The 21528-nt window shown below is 39.3% G+C and overlaps 1 pseudogene; it reads right to left on the bottom strand.

The window, feature by feature from the left end:
* Positions 1-21057: 21057 nt before the first annotated feature.
* Positions 21058-21176, bottom strand: LOC145080544 (5S ribosomal RNA; annotated as a pseudogene).
* Between the last annotated feature and the right edge of the window lie 352 nt (positions 21177-21528).

Raw genomic sequence — 21528 nt, 5'->3', positions numbered from 1 at the left:
ACTATTATACTCGTTGTTGTGATACTTTACATAAAGTTCGCCACCCTCGGACGTTTCCGCCATCCTTGGTTTGGGGGTGTGACAGATTGATATCAGAGCATTGTTTATAGTGAACTAAGTATATCGAACCACATAAGATATACAAACTATAAATGCATTGGGACTAAGGTCTCTGATTTAAAGTTTTCAAAACAACTATACTTTTAGAAATAAATAGTTTCTTGTTAAAAGTATACATGCATGCATACATACTAAGGTCAGCATCATTCTAGAACAAAACAAAAGAATTGATTTTTGAATATCACATGTAAGCTCGGGGGTGTATGGTCAGTCTTGGGAGTGGCATAGCCTGATCAACTATGCTGGTCCGAGGAGTGATTAGCACATGCCCAAGAATGGTTGTGATATGGCAACAAGTCTAAAAACTTACCAACACTACCACAATGAGCACATTAGAACAGAACATGAGTTTAAAATACTATGGGAGTATTTTGTGTTACGTGCTTACATGAGAAATAAACATGTCTCTATCAAGTAGGTTAATATTTGTTAAGTGGATACACTAAGGTTATATGAAATTTAGGCGTTATAGACTCAGAATCTATGACCGTTGCATTACTTCCTGTTCTCGCTGGATTGTGGATTTGGAGTTAGAGTCACCTATTCGAAGGACTATCCTGCCTTGATTTCATATAACTAGTATACACTACACTGGTATTGACATAACTGATACAGATCATCTAATAATTATCTAGATAGTTCGTCCAATAATTATCTTCTTACTCCTACTCTTGCACGTACAACATAGTAAGATCCTACTTACCAGACGACCCCTACTTTCCCAATCAGAGAAATGGTGGATGGTTATGAGGAGAATCAGAAGCGGAACTGGAGGTAATCAATCCTCCATGCATAGCAAGGGTTCTAGCGAAACACTTCGACTACATCGAACCTGTGCCCCGTTGGGCAACCGTGATCGAGGGTTAAATGTCGACAGCAATGACAGCAACCACCATGTGGGGACCAACGAGGGTGTTATGACCTCAACCACGGGGGACCGACTGACAGAGCCCTCCCGGATAAGACTCGGCTAATCGCAAACATCAGGGATTAAAACAGGAAGACTACAAACCGAGTTTGAAAGTTGTGCGCTACTACGGACCCCACCGTCTCACGTACCCGAGACTCGGAAAAAGACTACTATTTCAGAGGCCAACTCTCTCCTTAGGACCTTATCACCGCTCGGGCAGAAGTAAGAGAGTAACAGGGTAGACACATGGCATTCAAGGAGGGGACGATTGCAGCCAAGCGTCGAATTGCAAAGCTGCAAGGTGCATCGATTTTGCCTTGGGCATCACAAGGGACAGATCGTCGTAAGTGAATCCATACCGGTCATGAGACCCTGTAAATTAAGATCATGAGTACACGTTTGTGCTACTCTATTCTAGGTGTAAACACGACACTGTGATTTACGCGGTTATACTAATCAAGAGGTCTAGTTGCTATCAAAACTTTTTCCTTGCATAGATGTGAGGTAGACCTACGTCGAAGTCAAAATTTTCGCTGAAACCATAATTACTAGAATCATATTAACCAGATGGGCTTAGGACATACCTAACAGACTCGAAGGTCTATTTAGTCTTTATTATATAACTAAGCATACATCAATTGGTCACTATAAGGACCTAGCTTGGGTCAAGTTACAAGGTTTCACTTGGACACAGAACTACTAAAATACATGAGTTTATCATATATAGGCTCTCGTTATGAAATGTTTTCAGAACACCATAAAGCAACTGAAATACGTTACAAAATGAACTAAGATAAACTTAGTTAGAAAACTCGCGACACATAGCCGTTTCTAACGACTCATTATCATCTTACCTTTAAACATTTTGGTGAAAGGGTGCCTCCTTCGTAGACCTATAGGGTACGACCATACCAGCATTAATGCACCGGATCCCATCAAAACTCCTCAGCTAAGTGTGTTTGGACAAACATGATCCTAAGAACTATGCCGCCAAGGAAAAGACCCAGACCTTCGGGCAGCATAGCACCACCACCTCCAACGCCACCTCCACAGTTTGATCCCGCAATGTTCCAAACTGCAGTAACAGCAGCCGTGGCAGCTGCAATGTCACAAATTTGTACAAATGGTACCGATGGTGCTGGATCTGGAGCCACAAACTCTAACCACGACGACAGTACAGGACGTACGAGGGAATGTTCGTACAAGGACTTTACTAGTGCCAAACCCGATTCTTTCAATCGAAGCGAGGGCGTCATCACCTTGATGCAATGGTTCGAAAAGACCAAAACGATCTTTGAAATTTGTGCATGCCCCGAAGCAAGCAAGGTCAAATTTGCAGCATACACTTGCTCTGGCCGGGCCCTCACTTGGTGGAAAAGTCACGTTAAGTCACTAACGCTTACAGTGGCTAACTCGTTAAGTTGGGAGGACTTAAAGAAGATGATGCTGAAAGAATATTGCTCAAGAGGCGAAATGCAAAAGCTGGAGCAAGAACTGTGGGATCTCAAAATGACAGGCTCCGACCTTACAACTTACATCACCCGATTCAGTGATCTAGCACTCCATTGTCCTGCTATGGTCACCCCGAAAGACAAAAAGTTGGAGCGATACCTCTGGGGATTGTCCCCCGAAATTCAAGATAGCGTGTTGGCCTCAAGAACAACTACCTTCGACAGCGCCAAGGAGTTGGCACAACAACTCATCGACCATCGTGTCAGCCATGACACTACCACAACCACCCTTAACCAAGCAAGAGCAGGGAACAACAAAAGAAAGTTTTGGGACAACAAGAAGGACCAACCAGCCCAGGAATTTGCTAAGAAGCAACATATTATTGTTGTTCATGCTGCCACAACCCTCGCCGCACCAACTCCCATAAAAAATACGTTGGAACCCTTCCGAAATGCAACAAGTGTAACTTTCGTTACACTGGGGCTTGCCGGGAGATGCATTGCAAAAATTACGACAGAGAGGGGCACACTGTCCGTTTCTGTAAGGCACCAACATGACTCATCAACCAAGTCCTTGGCTTTGGAGTAAACCCAACCTGTTACAAGTGCGGCGAAACGGGACACTTTAAAAGGGACTGCCCAAGAGCAAGAGATGTCGGTGATGGTGGAAGGGCGCTTGCGATCACCGCAGGAGAGACCACCCCGGAACCGCCCGTAAATATCAGTACGTGTTTCTAACATCGACGTTTAAATTCTAAATTTCTTTTATTTGCTAAATCTAGCATCGATTAAAGTATATCGACCATGAATCTCGAGAACACGGTAAAACCCAAATAAGTCTTATCACCTATATAAAAACACAGGGTTTTTTGTTTACTAGTGAGTCTATGATGGCTAGTGCAAACATTATGGTCATTTATCATTAAGATTCTATGGACCTAGAATGTGTGATTCTGCCTCATTCCCTGTTCCTTGTTTGGTTGTGGGCTTAAGGCGGGGTCACCCATCCGAAAGCCCTGGCAATCTTAATGATATGCGACTAGTTTACACCAAGCGATTATAAAGGAACTGGTAGGATTTATAATACAAATTTCGTCACAATTTGTGAAACATTCGTAATGACGGAACTCGCTAACTATGTTATAAAGTATTCATAGTGGTAATGCCAAGGATTGAATAGGGAGCACAAAGGCACACATAGAATACTCTATCATCCCAAAACAATAAACTCCCTTTAAATCGACTTAGCTCATGTTACAATAAGAAATTCCAAGGTCGTCATGTGACATCAGGCGGGTTGTTCCTCACCATAATCAATTTCTTGTATTACGAAAAGTTTCCCCCATCTTTCCTCTAAATTCTTGAATCCCCAATCAAAATGCAAATTTCGGGACGAAATTCCCTCTAACGGGGGGATGATGTGACAACCGTCAATTTCCGGTCGAGTCAAAGTCAACTAAAGTCAACAAGTCAAACTAGTCGACTCAATTAACCCTTGTGTGCTAGGGTTTACACTATGTTATTTTCGTACAACTCGCTATTCTAATGAGAAATCACCAATGGAAAAGTTCATATATCTAGATTTCATTAACCTAAAACGGCGTTAAGTAATGAACCAAACCGATAAAACAATGTTGCATACTCATTGGGAATGTGTAAGATCCTTAAACATGGCTTAATGGGGCTTACGGACCTTGCGTTGTGGAGCCAAGCACTCAAAAAGGTCACAAAACAAGCCTCTCCCAAATCTCTCCAAGTATGTGAAATCTCTCCTAAATCTCTCTTTGTATGAGAAATCTCTCCAAGTATGTGAAATCTCTCCCAAATCTCTCCAAGTATGTGAAATCTCTCCCAAATCTCTCTTTGTATGAGAAATCTCTCCAAGTATGTGAAATCTCTCTTTGTATGAGAAATCTCTCCAAGTATGTGAAATCTCTCCCAAATCTCTCTTTGTATAAGAAATCTCTCCAAGTATGTGAAATCTCTCCCAAATCTCTCTCAAAAGTTCCCGTAACTTTTTGAAGTTATTCGGTCATTCCGACCCTTAACCGGGTCAAAAATCGCTTAAAACGAGGTTAGAACGGGTAAAATACCCCAAAGGATCCGAAACCTCCCCCTAGGGCCGAAGCCTCTTAGAGACCGAACCCTCTTGGACTGGATCAGCAGATAGCGAGCCACAGCAAGCGAGCTGCAGCACCCGAGCCGCAGCCTCCCCTTCTCCTGACTTCGGACCGCAGCGAGCCTTCCGCATCAGCAGCGAAGCCCTTCAGCAGCCTTGTCCTGAACTTCGGATTTCAGCTCTCCTTTCCCGGTTTTCAATATTTTTAACATTTTAAACACGTTTTTAATTATTTTAACGCGGGATTTTCTCCAAAAATCGTATTTTAACATATAAAACCCTAAATATTCATAATTTAAACATATTTTTAAGGAAATCCTTATTTTAGAATAAAATCTATTAAATGAGATCTTGTGGTGAAGTGTTGACCTATCTTTGATTTATGACACAAGCAACCACCCCCATACCCACTCCATGACCAACCATTGTCCTCCCCACCATACCTGGTCATTCAATGGTACATTCTCCACCATTTGACCAGCCATACTCTTAGTCAAGGGCTGAAAACCCACCATCTCTCCTCATTCTCACTCATTTCTTTCATTCCCACAAAAGATCAAACACATCTTTTCTCTCAAATTCTCTCATACAAATTCGAGGTTTCCAAGTCATTTTTCAAGCTTTCCATCTTCATTTGGTAAGTATCATCACTCTCCTTATGGTTATTACATTCCCTTTCACTCAAATCATTGATTCCTTACACAAACTCCATCATTTGTGTGTTAGATTCTCAAATCTTCAAGTGATCCTTCAAGTGTTCTTGAGTTGAACACTTCACTTCTTCAAAATTCACCCACTGAAAACATATAAGGTGAGTTCATACCCCTATAATTTGATGTTTTCTTAAGTTTTAAGGGGGGAATACAAGTTAAAACACCAAGAACACAACTAAACTCATTTAACATCCTTCATCCGAAAAGTTCAACTCCATTCACGGACTATTTTGGACAACTTAAACATTTTATTTTTCAAAACTGTTTTAGGTGCAAGTAGTTCCAGTTCTTAGCTTTAAAATGACTACTTGCACATATCCACACGATTTTTCTACTATTTATGGTGATTTTTGCAAAACAGCCTATCATTTCAACAACAAATCTGGACCGGTCTATGAATATGAACATTTTAACACAAGTACCAGTTTTAGGTTTTCATACGAAAAGGGGTACAAATACGAAGTACCAGTTTTAGGTTTTCATACGAAAAGGGGTACAAATACAAAGTATCGGTTTTATACAAAAAGGGATACAAATACAAAGTACCAGGTTTTCATACGAAAAGGGATACAAATACAAAGTACCGGTTTTATACAAAAGGGGGTACAGATACAAAGTACCAGGTTTTTATACAAAAAAGGGTACAAATACAAAGTACCAGGTTCACATAAAATATTTTTTATGATATTAAAACTATATTTCATTTATTTATTGTTAGACATCAGCTATAATTGCTAATCGTATATGCTAGAGTGATATAAGAATTTAGTCTCGATCGACTTAGCATTGGTGGCCCTGCCTCATCTCCTGTTCCTCGTTGGGTTGTGGACCTAGGACAGACCCACTATATTCAACGGTTTATTTAACTTAAATCTTATATAACTTATATACGCTGGACGATTATAGAAGAAATCTACGGGTCTTTCTAGGGTTCATTATCACATAATATAGGAATATTCTTTCACAACTTAACTAAGAAAATATTGCATTTTCTAGAAATCAAACTCTATCGCTTTTACAAGGAAAACGGTTTCTTCCTCAAACAAAACTCTTATGAACTCACCAAGTTAATTGTTGACACTTTTTCAAAACTACTTGTATTCTCAGGAAATCAGTGAAACAGGAAAACATCAGCGCTTTGAGGATGGGACGTTAAATCGTCAAACAATTTATTTTGTCATCATAATGTAATTGATTTTGAAACATGTAAACATATACTTTGGTGTAACTTTTTCAATTATATTTATGATGGTTGTATTTACTTTGAGCACTATTATACTCGTTGTTATACTTTACATAAAGTTCGCCACCCTCGGACGTTTCCGCCATCCTTGGTTTGGGGGTGTGACAAATTGGTATCAGAGCATTGTTTATAGTGAACTAAGTATATCGAACCACATAAGATATACAAACTATAAATGCATTGGGACTAAGGTCTCTGATTTAAAGTTTTCAAAACAACTATACTCTTAGAAATAAATAGTTTCTTGTTAAAAGTATACATGCATGCATACATACTAAGGTCAGCATCATTCTAGAAAAAAACAAAAGTAATGATTGTTGAATATCACAGGTAAGCTCGGCGGTGTATGGTCAGTCTTGGGAGTGGCATAGCCTGATCAACTATGCTGGTACGAGGAGTGATTAGCACATGCCCAAGAATGGTTGTGATATGGCGACAAGTCTAAAAACTTACCAACACTACCACAATGAGAACATTAGAACAGAACATGAGTTTAAAATACTATGGGAGTATTTTGTGTTACTATAAGTGCTTACATGAGAACTAAACAAGTCTCTATCAAGTAGGTCAATATTTGTTAAGTGGATACACTAAGGTTATATGAAATTTAGGCGTTATAGACTCAAAATCTGTGACCGTTGCTTTACTTCCTGTTCTCGCTGGATTGTGGATTTGGAGTTAGAGTCACCTATTCGAAGGAGTATCCTGCCTTGATTTCGTATAACTGGTATACACTACACTGGTATTGACATAACTGATACAGATCATCTAATAATTATCTAGATAGTTTGTCCCATAATTATCTTCTTACTCCTATTCTCGCACGTACAACATAGTAAGATCTTACTTACCGGACGACCCCTACTTTCCCAATCAGAGAAATGGTGGATTATTATGAGGAGAATCAGAAGCGGAACCGGAGGTAATCAATCCTCCATGCATAACAAGGGTTCCAGCGAACCATTTCGACTACATCGAACCTGTGCCCCGTTGGGCAACCGTGATCGAGGGTTGAATGTCGACAACAATGACAGCAACCACCATGTGGGGACCAACGAGGGTGCTATGACCTCAACCACGGGGGACCGACTGACAGAGCCCTCCCGGATAAGACCCGGCGGATCGCGAACATCGGGGATTACAACAGGAAGACTACAAACCGAGTTTGAAAGTTGTGCGCTACTACGGACCCCACCGTCACACGTACCCAAGACTCGGAAAGAGACTACTATTTCAGAGGCCAACTCTCTCCTTAGGACCTTATCACCGCTCGGGCAGAAGTAAGAGAGTAACAGGGTAGACACATGGCATTCAAGGAGGGGATGATTGCAGCCAAGCGTCGAATTGCAAAGCTGCAAGGTGCATCGATTTTGCCTCGGGCATCACAAGGGACGGATCGTCGTAAGTGAATCCATACCGGTCATAAGACCCTGTAAATTAAGATCAAGAGTACACGTTGGTGCTACTCTATTCTAGGTGTAAACACGACACTGTGATTTACGCGGTTATACTAATCAAGAGGTCTAGTTGCTATCAAAACTTTTTCCTTGCATAGATGTGAGGTAGACCTGCATCGAAGTCAAAATTTTCGTTGAAACCATAATTACTAGAATCATATTAACCATATGGGCTTAGGACATACCTAACAGACTCGAAGGTCTGTTTAGTCTTTATTATATAACTAAGCATACATCAATTGGTCACTATAAGGACCTAGCTTGGGTCAAATTACAAGGTTTCACTTGGACACAGAACTACTAAAATACATGAGTTTATCATATATAGGCTCTCATTATGAAATGTTTTCAGAACACCATAAAGCAAATGAAATACGTTACAAAATGAACTAAGATAAACTTAGTTAGAAAACTCGCGACACATAGCCCTTTGTAACGACTCATTATCGTCTCACCTTTAAACATCTTGGTGAAAGGGTGCCTTCTTCGTAGACCTATAGGGTACGACCATACCAGCATTAATGCACCGGATCCCATCGAAACTCCTCAGCTAAGTGTTTTTGGACAAACATGATCCTAAGAACTTTGCCGCCAAGGAAAAGACCCAGACCTTCCGGCAGCACAGCACCACCACCTCCACAGTTTGATCCTGCAATGTTCCAAACTGCAGTAACAGCAGCCATGGCAGCTGCAATGTCACAAATTGGTACAAATGGTACCGGTGGTGCTGGATCTGGAGCCATAAACTTTAACCACGGTGGCAGTACAGGACGTACGAGGGAATGTTCGTACAAGGACTTTACTAGTGCCAAACCCGATTCTTTCAATGGAAGTGAGGGCGTCATCACCTTGATGCAATGGTTCGAAAAGACCAAAACGGTCTTTGAAATTTGTGCATGCCCCGAAGCAAGCAATGTCAAATTTGCAGCATACACTTGCTCTGGCCGGGCCCTCACATGGTGGAAAATTCACGTTAAGTCACTAACGCTTACAGTGGCTAACTCGTTAAGTTGGGAGGACTTAAAGAAGATGATGCTGAAAGAATATTGCTCAAGAGGCGAAGTGCAAAAGCTAGAGCAAGAACTATGGGATCTCAAAATGACAGGCTCCGACCTTACAACTTACATCACCCGATTCAGTGATCTAGCACTCCTTTGTCCCGCTATGGTCACCCCGAAAGACAAAAAGTTGGAGCGATACCTCTGGGGATTGTCCCCCGAAATTCAAGATAGCGTGTTGGCCTCAAGAACAACTACCTTCGACAGCGCCTAGGAGTTGGCACAACAACTCATCGACCATCGTGTCACCCATGACACTACCACAACCACCCTTAACCAAGCAAGAGCAGGGAACAACAAAAGAAAGTTTTGGGACAACAAGAAGGACCAACCAGCCCAGGACTTTGCTAAGAAGCAACAGATTATTGTTGTCCATGCTGCCACAACCCTCACCGCACTAACTCCTATAAAACAATACGCTGGAACCCTTCCGAAATGCAACAAGTGTAACTTCCATTACACTGGGGCATGCCGGGAGATGCATTGCAAAAATTGCGACAGAGAGGGGCACACTGTCCGTTTCTATAAGGCACCAACACGACTCATCAACCAAGTCCTTGGCTTTGGAGTAAGCCCAACCTGTTACAAGTGCGGCGAAACGGGACACTTTAAAAGGGACTGCCCAAGAGCAAGAGATGTCGGTGATGGTGGAAGGGCGCTTGCGATCACCGCAGGAGAGACCACCCCGGAACCGCCCGTAAATATCAGTACGTGTTTCTAACATCGACGTTTAAATTCTAAATTTCTTTTATTTGCTAAATCTAGCATCGATTAAAGTATATCGACCATGAATCTCGAGAACACGGTAAAACCCAAATAAGTCTTATCACCTATATAAAAACACAGGGTTTTTTTTTACTAGTGAGTCTATGATGGCTAGTGCAAACATTATGGTCATTTATCATTAAGATTCTATGGACCTAGAATGTGTGATTCTGCCTCATTCCCTGTTCCTTGTTTGGTTGTGGGCTTAAGGCGGGGTCACCCATCTGAATGCCCTTACAATCTTAATGATATGCGACTAGTTTACACCAAGCGATTATAAAGGAACTGGTAAGATTTATAATACAAATTTCGTCACAATTTGTGAAACATTCGTAATGACGGAACTCGCTAACTATGTTATAAAGTATTCATAGTGGTAATGCCAAGGATTGAATAGGGAGTACAAAGGCACACATAGAATACTCTATCATCCCAAAACAATAAACTCCCTTTAAATCGACTCAGCTCATGTTACAATAAGAAATTCTAAGGTCATCATGTGACATCAGGCGGGTTGTTCCTCACCATAATCAATTTCTTGTACTACGAAAAGTTTCCCCCATCTTTCCTCTAAATTCTTGAATCCCCAATCAAAATGCAAATTTCAGGACGAAATTCCCTCTAACGGGGGGATGATGTGACAACCGTCAATTTCCGGTCGAGTCAAAGTCAACTAAAGTCAACAAGTCAAACCAGTCGACTCAATTAACCCTTGTGTGCTAGGGTTTACACTATGTTATTTCCGTACAACTCGCTATTCTAATGAGAAATCACCAATGGAAAAGTTCGTATATCTAGATTTCATTAACCTAAAACGGCGTTCAGTAATGAACCAAACCGATAAAACAATGTTGCATACTCATTGGGAATGTGTAAGATCCTTAAATGTGGCTTAATGGGGCTTACGGACCTTGCGTTGCGAAGCCAAGCACTCAAAAAGGTCACAAAACAAGCCTCTCCCAAATTTCTCCAAGTATGTGAAATCTCTCCCAAATCTCTCTTTGTATGAGAAATCTCTCCAAGTATGTGAAATCTCTCCCAAATCTCTCCTAGTATGTGAAATCTCTCCCAAATCTCTCTTTGTATGAGAAATCTCTCTAAGTATGTGAAATCTCTCTTTGTATGAGAAATCTCTCCAAGTATGTGAAATCTCTCCCAAATCTCTCTTTGTATGAGAAATCTCTCCAAGTATGTGAAATCTCTCCCAAATCTCTCTCAAAAATTCCCGTAACTTTTTGAAGTCGTTCGGTCATTCCGACCCTTAACCGGGTCAAAAATCGCTTAAAACGAGGTTAGAACGGGTAAAATACCCCAAAGTATCTGAAACCTCCCCCTAGGGCCGAAGCCTCTTAGAGACCGAACCCTCATGGACTAGATCAGCAGAAAGCGAGCCACAGCAAGCGAGCTGCAGCACCCGAGCCGCAGCCTCCCCTTCTCCTGACTTCGGACCGCAGCGAGCCTTCCGCATCAGCAGCGAAGCCCTTCAGCAGCCTTGTCCTGAACTTCGGATTTCAGCTCTCCTTTCCCGGTTTTCAATATTTTTAACATTTTTAAACCCGTTTTTAATTATTTTAAAGCGGGATTTTCTCGAAAAATCGTATTTTAACATATAAAACCCTAAATATTCATAATTTAAACATATTTTTAAGGAAATCCTTATTTTAGAATAAAATCTATTAAATGAGATCTTGTGGTGAAGTGTTGACCTATCTTTGATTTATGACACAAGCAACCACTCCCATACCCACTCCATGACCAACCATTGTCCTCCCCACCATACCTGGTCATTCAATGGTACATTCTCCACCATTTTACCAGCCATACTCTTAGTCAAGGGCTGAAAACCCACCCTCTCTCCTCATTCTCACTCATTTCTTTCATTCCCACAAAAGATCAAACACATCTTTTCTCTCAAATTCTCTCATACAAATTTGAGGTTTCCAAGTCATTTTTCAAGCTTTCCATCTTCATTTGGTAAGTATCATCACTCTCCTTATGGTTATTACATTCCCTTTCACTCAAATCATTGATTCCTTACACAAACTCCATCATTTGTGTGTTAGATTCTCAAATCTTCAAGTGATCCTTCAAGTGTTCTTGAGTTGAACACTTCACTTCTTCAACATTCACCCACTGAAAACATATAAGGTGAGTTCATACCCCTATAATTTGATGTTTTCTTAAGTTTTAAGGAGGGTAATACAAGTTAAAACACCAAGAACACAACTAAACTCATTTAACAGCCTTCATCAGAAAAGTTCAACTCCATTCACGGACCGTTTTGGACAACTTAAACATTTTAGTTTTCAAAACTGTTTTAGGTGCCACTAGTTCCAGTTCTTAGCTTTAAAATGACTACTTGCACATATCCACACGAGTTTTCTACAATTTATGGTGATTTTTGCAAAACAACCTATCATTTCAAGAACAAATTTGGACCAGTCTATGAATATGAACATTTTAACACAAGTTAACGGCTTCCAAAAATCATGATAAAAATTATGAATAAACTAGACACATTTTAGGAACTCTCAGAATTTACGAATTTAGTTTTCGACTTCGTATGATTTTTCTAGGATCTTTCTAAAACAGTACAGAAAAGTTAAAAACTAGTTAATAGCTTATAACTTTCAACACACTTTGTAACATGTTGAGCAAAGTGTTAAATCTTTGATGACTTCATATTTTACATGTGTTTCTTGTTGTGGTATAATTATAGAACAGAAAATACTCATTGAATTGTAAGAATCCTCCATCATTACCATTAGTACAAACAAAGCAAGATAAACATAGTTATATTTTGCTATACATTCAACTTACATAGAATAGGGTTCTTATACACCACAAACAAACAAACTAAACTATAATAGGTATAGTTAGGTTGCTTATACATTTCAAACATCTTGATAAACTATAATAGGTATAGTTTATTTTCATTTACATTACAAAAGGTTTTCATACGAAAAGGGGTACAAATACAAAGTACCGGTTTCATACCAAAAAGGGGTACAAATACAAAGTATCGGTTTTAGGTTATCATACGAAAAGGGGTACAAATACAAAGTACCGGTTTTATACAAAAAGGGGTACAAATGCAAAGTACCGGTTTTATACAAAAGGGGGTACAGATACAAAGTACCAGGTTTTTATACAAAAAGGGGTACAAATACAAAGTACCAGGTTCACATAAAATAGTTTTTATGATATTAAAACTATATTTCATCTAAAATAGTTTTTCGACTTCGTATGATTTTTCTAGGATCTTTCTAAAACAGTGCAGAAAAGTTAAAAACTAGTTAACAGCTTATAACTTTCAACACACTTTGTAACATGTTGAGCAAAGTGTTAAATCTTTGATGACTTCATATTTTACATGTGTTCCTTGTTGTGGTATAATTATATAACAGAAAATACTCACTGAATTGTAAGAATCCTCCATCATTACCATTAGTACAAAACAAAGCAAGATAAACATAGTTATATTTTGCTATACATTTAACTTACATAGAATAGGGTTCTTATACACCACAAACAAACATACTAAACTATAATAGGTATAGTTAGGTTGCTTATACATTTCAAACATCTTGATAAACTATAATAGGTATAGTTTATGTTCATTTACATTACAAAAGGTTTTCATACGAAAAGGGGTACAAATACAAAGTACCGGTTTCATACCAAAAAGGGGTACAAATACAAAGTACCGGTTTTAGGTTTTCATACGAAAAGGGGTACAAATACAAAGTAGGGATGAGATTTAGAACCGGAAAACCGGACCGGAACCGGAACCGAACCGGAACCGGACCCGTTAGAACCGGAATATATAGAACCGGGTCCGCTTCCGGGTTTAAAAATTGGCTTTATCTGGGTTCCGGGTAATCTGGGTTTGGGTCCATTGGGTCCGGGTAAACCGGGTCTAAAATCCGGAACCGGTTTTTGGAACCGGAACCACTTTTAGGGCCGGAACCACTTTTTGTGAAACGTTTACAAGATGCATATCTTATTCGTTTCAACTCCAATTGACATACGGTTTTTTCCAACATGTAGTTTAGAGTTTGTATATGGTTCTAGACTATAAATTTGTCATTTTTAGTTTTATATTCATTGACTTACAGTCCTCAAAAGTTGAGATACCAAAACTGAAAGTTTTTAGTTTTTTAGTTTTTTTGTATTCGGTGAAAGTTTTAAAACATGCATATCTAATTCGTTTGAAGTCGGATTGACATGTGGTTTTTTCCAACTTCTAGTTTACAGTTTGTACATGAGTTTAGACTATAATTTTGTCATTTTTGGTTTAACATTTAATGATTTACTGTCCTCCGAAGTCGGGATATCAAAACTAAAAATTTTCAACTTTTCAGCTATTTGTTTTTGTACTTTGTATTATGTGAAAATATTAACACAAGTATATCTCATTCGTTTAAATTCGGATTGACATGCGGGTTTTTCCAGAGTGTATTTTAGACTCTAATTTTGTTAATTGTGGTTTCGTATTCAATAAGTTACAGCCCCCCAAAGTCGGGATATCAATATGAAAATTTTCAAAGTTCAACCCACTAAGTAGTAAGTAATTACCAAAAAATTCCGGTTTTTTCGGGTTTTCCGGGTCTAAACCCACTTTATCCGGTTCCAACCTACCCACTTTGATGTTTCCGGGTTTTCTGGTTCTAGACCCACTTTACCCGGAACCGAACCGGAACCGGTTCCTATATAGCGATCCGGTTTCCGGTTCTATAAAATCTCGTTAACCGGTTCCGGGTTTTCCGGGTCCAGGTTTGGACCCACTTTCATCCCTAATACAAAGTACTTGTTTTATACAAAAAGGGGTACAAATACAAAGTACCAGGTTTTCATACGAAAAGGGGTACAAATACAAAGTACCGGTTTTATACAAAAGGGGGTACAGATATAAAGTACCAGGTTCTTATACAAAAAGGGGTACAAATACAAAGTACCAGGTTCACATAAAATAGTTTTTATGATATTAAAACTATATTTCATCTAGAATTGTTAGACTTCAGCTATAATTGCTAAGCGTATATGCTAGAGTGATATAAGAATTTAGTCTCGATCGACTTAGAATTGGTGGGCCCACCTCATCTCCTGTTCCTCGTTGGGTTGTGGACCTAGGGCAGACCCACTATATTCAATAGTTTATTTAACTTAAATCTTATATAATTTATATACGCTTGACGATTATAGAATAAATCTACGGGTCTTTCTAAGGTTCATTATCACATAATATAGGAATATTCTTTTCACAACTTAACTATGAAAATATTGGATTTTCTGGAAATCAAACTCTATCGCTTTTACAAGGAAAACGGTTTCTTCCTCAAACAAAACTCTTATGAACTCACCAACTTAATTGTTGACACTTTTTCAAAACTACTTGTATTCTCAGGAAATCAGTGAAACAGGAAAACATCAGCACTTTGAGGATGGGACGTTAAATCGTCAAACAATTTATTTTGTCATCATAATGTAATTGATTTTGAAACATGTAAACATATACTTTGTTGTAACTTTTTCAATTATATTTATGATGGTTGTATTTACTTTGAGCACTATTATACTCGTTGTTGTGATACTTTACATGAAGTCCGCCACCCCCGGACGTTTCCACCATCCTTGGTTTGGGGGTGTGACAGAGACTATCAACCTCAACAAGTGATTGAAGATCCGGTATATTGGTTATTTTATAGGTAAGTATGAGACCAGGGAGGCCTCAACTGCATTATAAATGTAATAATGGGACGACAAGATGAGCCTAAGATGGTGCTAGTGTTGGAGACTCATGTTAGGAGTCACCTTGTTATCGAGTGAAAGGTTTTAGGCAGCGAGGACTGATCAGGGATTCTGTTTCCTAGTGGAAACAACAAGATAGTCTATGGTTGGAAGATTTTATGCTCAGTTTGGATTGCGAAGTGGAGTCGAATTGGCAATGATTCAGAATGGTCTGTCGGTCGGGGAGTCAGACAAGGTTTTAGGATTTTGGATTTCAGGCAGAGCAGTGATGGTTATTCTTTATGGCTAATGCTAGTGAGGCAAGGATCCGTTCGTCGTCAGGGTATAAGAGACCTGCTAAGGTTGGGTTCGGTTGTAGTCTTGTCATGTTGCTATATCTCTTGTTTTTGTCCCCTTTTTCCATGATTTAGATGGACTTAAGTGATGGGATCTCATAAAGTTTGCAATTGTATCAATCTCTAGGTCAAAATGAGTAAGTAGTGTCTTGGATCCGGATTATAATCAAGTTTTGATGTCATGCATGGGATTTTAGTCATTAAATCCTATTTTTCCCTAAAATGGAAAAGGAATGTTTTGGACATTCAAGTCCATAAATCCACGATTTTTATGCTCGCTTTAGAGTGTGAATCATTTCTGGAAACTTTAGAGGTGCAACTCTAGGGATTTGGTGCTTAATGAGAATCTTGATGCATTAAGTCACCATTAGTGATTAGGTTTGAAAGTTTGGCTTATGGAAGGGTTCAAGGGATAAAGTTGGAAACTTTATCCATCAAGACCATAGGAAGGTCTTGATCTGAGCCTTAGAGTTTTTGTAGTTGGAGAAGAAGAACTTAATGGTTAGGTTGTTCAGACGCATCACCACATCGTAGTTGAGTTCACCATGACGTGGTGACTTCTTCTTACCCATCTGTTTTGGCGGTAGACGACCACGACGTGGCTAAGGAGCCCATGATGTGGTGGCCAGATGGGTTGACTTTTGACATTTGATTTTGACCTGGATTTTCACCAAAGCTTGACCTAGGGGTATAGTGGATATTTTGATGTGTATTATGAGTTTTAGTCATTGTATTTATAAAGGTGACTGGTAGAGTTGATTTCAGAGCAGCGTGTTGTTTTATTTTCTCATATGTCTATGAGGTGAATCTCCTCACTGTATGTCACACCCCAAAACCAAGAACGGCGGAAACGTTCTGGGGCGGAGGACATCATGTAATGTATCACAACAATGTAAAGTAGTAAACAAGCAACAACATCATCCATTGCATTAATAGTATAATTTTAATTACAAGTCTGTTCTTTCATAGTATAAGACAACAAAGTGAGTAATCAAAATGAAAGAGCAGTCTTCACTGCTCCGTCTTCACAAAACCTGGTCGTCGTACTTGTCTATTTGTGACCTGAGAATACAAGTTATTTTGAAAGCGAGTATCAGCCAAAAAGCTGGTGAATTCATAAGTATTAATGTGTCTTTGATTTGTAAAACTTGTAATGAAAGACTTGAAATTGTTTTGAAAGAAAGTTCGTATAAGTATGAAAATGTTTGTAAGTAGTTGAAAACGTTTGAAAACCCCTAGAAATCCCTATGATTCCTATTAGTATAAAAGAAATCTTCTACCAAGACCTAACTGTTTTGAAATAGTCTTCTACCAAGACCCGACTGTTTTGAAAGTAGCATTCTACCAAGACCCGACTATTTTGAAAGTAGCCTTCTACCAAGACCCGATTGTACAACTATTATTATTATTATCTAACCTACCTCATCGATTATGTGAATATGACACTTAGTAAAGGTATTAATAATATATTGACTGGAGTTTTATATCCTTTTGTAATTGTCGTAAGTACTATAGTATTTGTAATAAGTGACTACTTTTGTACTATTTTGCCTTAATTGAGGTTTAAGGCATAATGTGATGGCTAGATCCCAGGCTAGACGCTCCCCTGTCAAAGAGATTTTGGGACCCACACGTGACCCATGCATGATTGCAAGCCACGAACATCCACATTACTATGATCATGTATACCCAATATAACTATCACTAATGCATTAGTGATTCATTGGTATAGTTAGATCCTGAAATCGTTCCATGCTATAGCACCTAGTTATGTCTGTTCTATTGTCGTATATGTAAACGTACTCATGTAAGCGTATCTATGTAAACGTACTCATGTAAGTGTATCTATGTAAACGTACTCATGTAAGCGTGATCATGTAAGCGTATCTATGTAAACGTACTCATGTAAGCGTATCTATGTAAACCTACTCATGTAAGCGTATTCATGTAAGTTTATCTATGTAAACGTATATATGTAAGCGTATCTATGTAAACATACTCATGTAACATGTAATGTATTAGTATAGACTCATGAATGAACTGACTCTTGTGTGATTCCTTGTACTTGGAATGGTAAGTAGTATCTCCTAGCTATACCTATAATAGTTACTAATAATGTATGTGTATAACCTGAAGTATGCCTTTGCTACCCAAAGGTACTGAACTGACTAAAAGGAAAACTTTTATGTCTACGTATGTATACATGATATATAACTAATATTTAGACGACATTCGGACGGATAAACGATACCCCATAGCCACATCCCAACGAGGAAAAGGAAACAGAGTGAGTTAGCCTTCCTAAGTCCTTTAAACATTACTTATATAACTATACGTATATGGGCATGCATTTGATAATATAAAATCATAAAAAAGAAGTTTTGTAAAACCTTTGAAAAAGATTAATATCTAAGAAAAGATCGACTTGATGTCAGTTTATAAAACGGTTGGAAAGTATTTGTTTGATAAGACAGTTTAAGTATAAAGAAACCTTTTGTTTGAAACACAATTGTAAAAGAGTTTGAAATGAAGCATACAGTGTATAATAAACAGTTTAGTAAAGAGTTTTAAACATATAAAAATGTTTAATAAAAACATTTGAAGAAATCTGTTTGGTAAAACAGTTAACGTATAGTAAATCCATTTGCATGTTAGTTATTAATCACATGTGATTGATATAATAACTAGCATGTTTCAACTTGTATTCCCCCCCCCCCCCACATAAAGCATTTAAAAACATTTAGAAACATTTAAAAGGTTAATTCAAGGGGTATGAACTCACCTGCAGTGAACGGATCGGAAGGAAGTATCGGACAAGTGCTTGGTGTCAAGTGAAGACTTAGACACACACAATAATCCTAATAACATATGAAGACATATGTATATAAACAATTAGTGATTATAAAACTAATTAAACATGTATAAACCCTATTGCGAGGAAAACACTTTGGTCAACTGGTAGGAGGCTATCGGGTTGCAACAAAGGAGTGTGAGGCCTCATACGGGAGTGTATGGTCCGATGACCATGTGTGTTGGAGTTTACGGCCCAGGGGAGTAAACTCCTAGCTCTAAACTCTCAATTGGTCACCAAAAGTGGCTTAAAACTCTAAGGGCTTAAGTGGTTAAGTGTTCCAAAGCTTTAACCAAGTGTTTGGGTGGGTTTAAGGTCCTAAAATGACCTAGTATGGTGTTCACGGACCTGGGACCACTCCCCCATGAGTTTACGGCCGTAAACTCATGGTAAGGAGTACCATTTCGTGTATTGGGGTCCCTAGTTTAATGGTGTAAGGTTCTATGCTAATATCCAAGACTTACTAGCGTGTTAGGGTGTCATTTGCACCCTTAAAAGCAGTTTAAGGCCAAAGAACTTGCCTTGGCCGTAAAATCCTTGAATCCCTAGATTTCTTATGTTTTCTAAGTCCTAAACATGATAAACTGAGTGCACAATGAGTTGGATCAAGAGTACTTACGATCTAGGAGCTTGAATGGTCGGTTTTGGCCAAGAACACGAGTGTGTGTTCTTGGTGTTCTTGGTGAAACTTGAAGATCTACAAAGTGGAATGATTTCACGGATGAAATCATGTAAGATTACTAGTTCATGCAATATATCAACTAGTTAAGACAATAAGCTTACGAGATTTGAAGATCGGGGACGAAGATCGGGATGATACTTGAGAGGATTTGGGCCAAATGAAAGGAAGGAATGAACATATGGCCACCATTTCACCATATAGGCAAGAGTTTACGGCCCACATGGAGTTTACGGCCGTAAACTCCCATGTGTTGGCCGTGAACTCCTTGCATGAGTGCTTAGGGTCATTTCTTTGTGCTAAAACTTCAGCCAATTAACCCCGACACTTATTCCTTAAGTGTACAAGGCTTGGAATGCTCAAATAAACTTCTAATTGTGCTAAAAGATAACAGCAATGAGTTTGACTTTCAAAGGAGTGTTAGGATGAACTTGATGGAAGATTACAGGTTGTCACATCATCCCCCCGTTAGAGGGAATTTCGTCCCGAAATTAGAATTTAGGTAAGGAAGTAGGCATGAGTAATCGAGCAAGGAGGTGGGGAAACTTCCTAATCGACTGGTTCTCGTGCTCATAAGTGAATTCGAGTCCTCGGTTGGTATCCCAACGAACCTTCACTAATGGGAGCGGCATTGTTACGTCCGCTTGACCTCTCGATCGATGGTCACTACGGTTCTTCCACGAATTCGAGGATCTCGTTGATCTCGATCTCGTCGAGTGGGCTTACGAGAGTCCTGACGGAAAGGTACGTTTTCAAGTTCGAGACATGAAGGGTAAAATTTACGTTATTGAGTTCGTGGTGTAGTTTGGTTTTGTGAGTTACAGGACCGATTCTGGCAAGAATTTCGGAGGTCCTAACTATTTTGGAATTGGCTTACCACGCTTTCCGAAGCGTATCAAGCCTTCCCAGAGTGAGACTTCAAAAAGGATTTGGCCTCTCACTTGGAATTCCAAGGTTTTCTTCCTCTTGCTTGTCTTCCCAGTCAAGGGCCACTCCCTTCTGAGTCAAAGTCATAAGAGGTTTCATGATTCGCGAGGAGTTCTGGATGAACTCTCTACAGCAGGTCAGCGAGACTCAAAATTTGGCGAATTCCCGTCGGCGTCTTCGGTGCTGAAAATTCTCAACGGTTTTGATTTTTGGAAGGGTCCTCAAGAATTCCCACATCACTAATAGTGTGTCTTAGGAATTCGACTCTTCAATTCTAAAACTCCTATTTAGGGAACTTCACGTAAAGCTCCTCTGGTCGTAATGTTTCCATGGTTCGTTGTAGATGCTCTTTATGATTTCCTTCTTACTACGAGAGTATATAAGTAAGTCATTTATCAGGATAAATGACGAACCGACCCAAGTAAGAATGTCGTACCCTATTCATGAAGTTCATGATTACTACAGGCGTATTGGTCCTATCTGAGGGATATCACTACGGCTCGTAGTGCCCGTATCGAGTATGGAAGATTGTCCTCAGAACATCCTTCACTAACACTCGCAACTGGTGATATTCGGATCTTAGGTCCATTTTTGAAAGGTACATCGTTCCTTGCGGTTGGTCAACTGATTCATCTATGCGAGGCAGAGAGTGATGATTTCTACTGGAAGTCCTGTTGAGGTCTGCACCACGAGGACTTCCCAAATGTTACCCATACTTGTACTACTCTCACCCATGCACGCTTAACTGCGGAGTTTCTGATGGGATTCGGTGCATTAGTGTTGGTATGATCGCACCCTCTGAAGTCTGTCTTCTTGAAGAATAAGACCAGAGCTCCCAAAGGCGAGAAGCTTGGTCTTTTCATTCTGTTGCTGAGTAGTCGTTAAACTGTCCGGACGGTTCTTGTATCATTTTGATTCTAGCCAAGAGAGGAGTTATTATACATGAAAACTTAGCTTATACACGTTATGATATAACCAAGACGGGGCGGATAATAAAATGTGTGATTTTACTCTAGTCCCACATCCCAACGAGGAAAAGAAACTAAGTTAGAAATCTCACATTCTATTGTCTACCAGGTCTTCGTTATATATAACTCGGGAATGTATAAGCGATGGAAAGTCATAATAATAATCTTCTTATGAATCTCT

This window comes from Lactuca serriola, chromosome 1 (genome assembly GCF_051521515.1).
Source record: "Lactuca serriola cultivar US96UC23 chromosome 1, Lser_US96UC23_V15, whole genome shotgun sequence".
Classification (NCBI taxonomy): Eukaryota; Viridiplantae; Streptophyta; class Magnoliopsida; order Asterales; family Asteraceae; genus Lactuca; species Lactuca serriola.
The sequence above is the reverse complement of the archived record's forward strand: the minus strand, read 5'-3'. Positions and strand labels throughout refer to the sequence as shown.